Raw genomic sequence first — 6,000 nt, forward strand, 5'->3', positions numbered from 1 at the left:
TATATATACTTCTACTGGACAGAGAACCAGCGATTAAGTCTAGCATCCTAGATAATTCACATGATAAAGTAAAGATGTTAGATAGACAAAGCTGCAGAACACTGAGGATGCTTCTAAGCTCATAAGATTAACAGCAAAATCTCATCTGATGGCTCTATTAATTTTTTTGGTAACATGGATCAACAACTTAGCAACTCAAGCTTGCTCCATAAGTTGTGGGTGAACTCTTGGCTGTAAATGATCTTAGTGAGAATACTTTAAGCACAGAGTTAAATAATGAACTTCTAGTAGTTCATTAACTTAGATTTTCTGGAAAGACCTAGGCACACTTCATGGGGGACGTGTCATGTGTCATCACACAAGACAGGGGCGGACGTACTCGCAGGATAATTTAATGCCAGACAAGAAAACAGAACAAACAGAAGCCAAACAAGCAAAGCTTACTAAATAAACACAAAAATCCCATAAACAGGCCAAATCTACAAACCATGAAATGCCATGGCCGTGAACGCAACAGGAGCATCTTCTCACATACATGCACAAGACTCTGATGTGCTACTTTAACACCTACTAACTGATGGTCACCAAAATAGCTCACTATACAAGACCTTTAAAGGTGCGCTGTGGTATCTGGCACCAAGACACCACCCAGATGAGATAACCTTAGTTGCCTTTACACATCAATGAGCTTTGGCACTCTGTCCACACCCTTTCACCATTTTTTTATTTGTCCCTCCTCCCTCAAACTACTGTTAGTAGTTACCCACCACGGCTGCCGCTGGTTCGGACCATCTCCAAGACATCAGGCAGGTGTTGTGGGGTGTTCCTGTTATGCAGTGATAGGTACCTACCAAAGGTACACCAAGAAAGGACAACCGGTGAACTGGCGACAAGATCATAGTTGCCCAAGGCTCCTTGATGCTCATGGAGACCCCCATTACCTTGACTTGAAGGATCTGCTGCTAACATCTAAAGGTATCCCAATCCATACCTTGAGAGGTCAGAGCTGTGTTGGTGGCACAAGGTGGGCCTACACAATATTAGGCAGGTGGTTTTAACGTTATGGCTGATCAGAGCACAGTGCAGATGCCTTATTAAGTGAGAGCTGATTCTGGCGTGAATGTAAACAGGACTATTACAAGACTGGTCTCTAATAAAGCTCTTGTAAACATCTTGCTTCAGTCCAGTTTCTTAGGCCACTGTGTTCAGGTAATTACATAGCAATTGAGATTTCTTTAGAACTTGGGTTTTATAGCATGTTTGCTGGGTGAAAACAACTTAGCCTTTTAGCTTGCGAACACGTTGTTATATGCATGTTAACATTTGCTGTGATAAGCCACACAAAGCTTTATCTCCAAGGTCTGGAAAGATGTTCTAAATTCGAGGACATTTCCCGTTAATTAAGGCAGTGACCGCACACTCTGGTACATCTGAAGCTTAGATACGTTTCTATAATTGGATGTAGCGCTCCTGCTGAAATTCTGAAAATTACATTAAACGACACCAAACTAACTATTCACACAAGTACATTCAAATTCTAATGAGTGCCATTATCGGGACCATAAGGGCGACACACCGAATTCAGCCCATCCTTCCAGTTGTAATAGAAAAGAGTGAGCCAATTTCATTATAATCATAACAGCTCCACATTCATGATTACACCAATCAGGCCTTTTTGGGGAGGGTGTGGGGGAGACCTCCAGGGTTAAAAAAAGAAAAAAAAAACTCTGCTGTCTCAATACTACCATCCAATTAACCACTGATTATCACCTGTAATGTTTCAGATTGGATTCATACTTTCCACTAATGGCCTTTAACAGACACAGCAAATCTAAGATATAGTCAGGTGGAAAGGTGGGGGGTGGATTAGGACACCCCATCAAAAATGCCTTTTTTAAAGATATTTAAACATATGAACACTTGATCTTTGTTTGAACAATACTGATAGATAGGGGTAATCTTATTAAACTCATAAAACTGAGAAAATTGAGGTCAGTATTTTACAAAATCATTTTCTTCTGAGGAAAAAGTTGAAAAAGTTGTGGAAACCTTCACATTTATCCCTGCTTAAAATGTCTGAACCAAGAATCAGATGAATGACACCAGCTGCACTAGAGGAGCCTGTCTTATTCAAACCTCACACCTTTAGTTTGGTTCACTCATGATTGTTAAAGTGAGTGGGATCACCGTGGCCAGCTCCAAAGAGCTCTCTGAGGCCTTCAAAAAGAAGGTTGTGGATACAGAAGAGTCTGGGAACAGGTTTTAAAAAGATGTCAGACCATTTAGGAATCGGCCGTTCCACTGTCCACAAAATAATTTGCAAGAGAAACAGCTGCCAACATGACCCGGTCAGGCCGTCGTAGCGAGTTCAGTCCAAGTTAGCTCCTTCACACTCATTTTCATAGGATTTGTGCAAGGAAGAAAACCTTGCTGTCAAAATAACAGAGTACCTGTAAGTCCCTTGATCTTCTGCCGCACCTCAGCGGGAGTCCAATGGAGAAACAAAAGCAGGCTGTTATTATAGTGTGTGCATGTCACTTCTTTGCTAATGTCAGTTTCATTGACAGGCATGGGTTACTAACCAATAAATTAAATATTACTCAAAGTTCCTAGAAAAGTTCCTAGAAACCACTGTACTTTAAGCTAAATATGGCATCTTTTACAGAGTGGATTGGTTGTGAAACACTCTAGACAAAGTTGAATTCTCACAGTGGTGTTGAATGGACCCAGATGCCTAAACCTCTAAAAGCACCCTCACAGAAATATATTACACCAAATGGTTATGAATACACTGCCTGATGCCCGTGACATTGTTTCTGAGAAGTTCTGAGAAGATTTTGGGTCTAAAATGTATTTTCTAAATGCATTAATTAATGCTGGAGGGATACATTTAGGGTGTTTCAGGGCAAAAAATAGTTCCTACATGCATTTCCTCAGGTTTGCCTCTATTTCACCCCATCACCATTTCGTATAAAAGTCATGACACATGGAGGTTTACTGCTGGATTTGAATAGTAAATAGAATATAATGGACTATATATGTTGCAGTCATGACAATGCTTTTAGACACTGACACTTTAAAGAAATCAGTCAGTCATTGTCTCCACAATGAGCCACAATTTCACACCAAACCCTCACCCTGAATGTGTTGATCTCAAACACTGCATTATACAGAAATGTTGATGATCAGGCTTTAATATGATACGCTATTAATTTAGGTGTATGAAAAATGTATTTCTTAACTGTGTTCACCTGGTTGGGTAGGTAAAAGGTTAAAAGGTCACTGACATGTTCGATGTTTCTCATTCTGTGCGGAGAAAAACGCAAATGAAATCTCCTTCATCCAAGATGGATGGTGGTCTGTGCGTGAGCAAGTCTCCATCAATAGCTTGTTTCTGTTCTACTAAAATTCAATAACTCCACCCATCTGCACATGAAAATCTCATTATCTCCCATGAAACTGTATCTCTGCTGATTGATTTCTTTGATTCCTACATCATATCTCTCTCTCTCTCTCTCTCTCTCTCTCTCTCCTCTTGCCTGACTTGCTCGCCCTCACTCAGGCATTCGGTCCACGTTTCTGTAACGTGGAGGGAAGCGAGGAGGTAGGGTGCAAGTGCAAGTCTAATGGTTTATTGTGATTCATGTAGAAAACACAATGAACAAGAAAGCAGACGAGAGAACTAGATGCCGATAAACGATGACAAAACAAAGAACAACCTAACAGAAATTAGAGCTCCAGCGAAAGTTCTACGCCTTTTCTTTTCGCTGCTTTCAGAAGTGATATGATGTCACTCCTTTCTTCCTGCCACTAGTTTGGTCCCGACAACTACCAGAGGATAGGCTCCGCCCCCTGCTTCTTGCTTCTTCAGTATCTGCAAGTCCTGATGTTGCAACACCTGGGCTGACGACGGGGCCTACGCCAAAGATTTTATGTATCAACAACATTAAGACCAGAATTAAGCACTACAAGGAACACCAGGGGGCAATGATGAGGGGGCATAGCCACAAACTACACACCTGGAAGTATGTTTTTTTGTGTTTGTATGTAAACAAATAATCGCTCGTCCTCTGTGTCTCAGACAAGTCGTCTTTCTGAGATTTCTAAATTGCATAAAATGTCAGTCAAGTCCAGTCAGATTTATTTGTGTAGCGCTTTTTACAATTGTTGTCACAAAGCAGCTTTACATAATTAGTAATTGGTAAAAGACAAAGACAAAAAAAGAAATAACGTAAGACATGAAGAATCAAAGACCCCCAGTGAGGAAGCCAACGGCAACAGTGGCAAGGAAAAACTCCCTCAGAGCTGGAGGAAGAAACCTTGGGAGGAACCAAGACTCACAAGGGAGACCCGACCCATCCTCTTCTGGTCAGAACTATTTAAACATTATTGATAAAAATGACCAAACCAGATACAACAGATAGTTAATAGTGGTGATATTAATAGTGGAAGATAGTTACGAGTCCATTTAGGTCATTAAACAGGTAGCAGGGGTAGGAGGGTGTGCCGCTGGTCTGGTATGGATGGTGGTGGGTGGAGGGCCTGATGGTCGGACTGGTAGGTGGCAGCTGGTCTGACGCAGGTAGAGGGGACCTCAGCGGACAATCTTCCAGCAGGTCGGGCTGGGTGGCCATTTACTCGAAGAGACTAACAAACAGAATTAGTTCTGAGAGGATTTTATGGAGAGCAGAGAATGTTGAGCAGTATCGGAATGTGTCTGACGACTCCGGCAGGTCTGACTGTAACAGCCTAATTAAAAGGAGAGAGCCAGAAGGTAACACAGACACAGGAGCACCCTGAAACTCTAGCGTCCATCTGCTCCACTGTCCACAAACCTCAGTGATCGCGTGTAAGCAGCGAGACGACAGCTCCAGCATCTCAGTGTACTACAATTCCCTGTGTGCGTGAACCCCTGGACCTGCAACCTTTATCCAAGGTGAAACATTAATTACCAAAGGCTAAACTAAACAGATGAGTTTTCAGCTTAGATTTAAAGATTAAGAAAATGTCTGCATTGATGTCTGCAAGTCCCGCCTTCTAGTCTTAACATACGTACATTTATAATAAATACATATAAATACATGTATTTTATAAGAGAATCGAAAGCTCTTACTTCATTCCAGCATAACACCCCTTAGCTCACTATCCCTCGCTCTCTCTTCACCTTCACCTGAGCAAACGCTTCCTGATGTTGGTGCCGTGTTGTGCTTTGATCTAGGGCATGAAGCAATAAGGATGGATAACGTCTTGGAGAGGGTTTCTTCTGCTGACTGCATTTTCGTTCTTTAATGGGTCAACCACTTTGGACGAATGGAGACACATCAAAGCTATTCGGAGTGTGGGTGAAAAGTAAAATAGAAATTGTGAAATTGTTGGCAGCAGTTGAAGTGAACTCATCTTGAACCCCCTTTGCCAACTAGCAGCATCCTAAAGGAAACTGTAATGAACTTAGCAACTTTCGTTGGCTCGTTTTCGAAAGGGGGAAAAGAACCAGCTTTCCCACTGACCTGTACATTTGCCCGGAGCTGTGCACCAGTTTAAAAACATCAGCATGAATGATGGTACATGCTGGCCTGCAGGAGCTTTTAACTTAGTGCTGCTGGACCCCTGCTGCGACATTTTTTTTTATATCTCTGAGGGTCATCATTTCAAAAGCAGCAGCTCCAGTAATTCTCCTCTCCTTCATCTCTGCTAATTAGTGCTTTTGGTAGCACTTCATGATACTGTTTCAGAGTTAGTGGGTAACTATGGAGGTGACAAATGAACCGTGCTACATTAACTGGTTAAATAGTCTTACAACTGCCCTGGAGCTCTGCAATGCATGTAGATACAGTCTGACAGGTTAAGCTAATGTTCACATCAACCATCAGAAAGGGGAAAATAAATGTGATATCAGTGACTTTGAGCGTGGTGTGATCTCTGATCTCAGGACAAGCTGGATCAAGTATTTCTAAAACTGATCTAGAGTAGCTAAAGCCTTGTTGTTAAGAGAGGTCAATG

The sequence above is a fragment of the Salminus brasiliensis genome, chromosome 13, assembly GCF_030463535.1.
Source record: "Salminus brasiliensis chromosome 13, fSalBra1.hap2, whole genome shotgun sequence".
NCBI classification, from domain to species: Eukaryota; Metazoa; Chordata; class Actinopteri; order Characiformes; family Bryconidae; genus Salminus; species Salminus brasiliensis.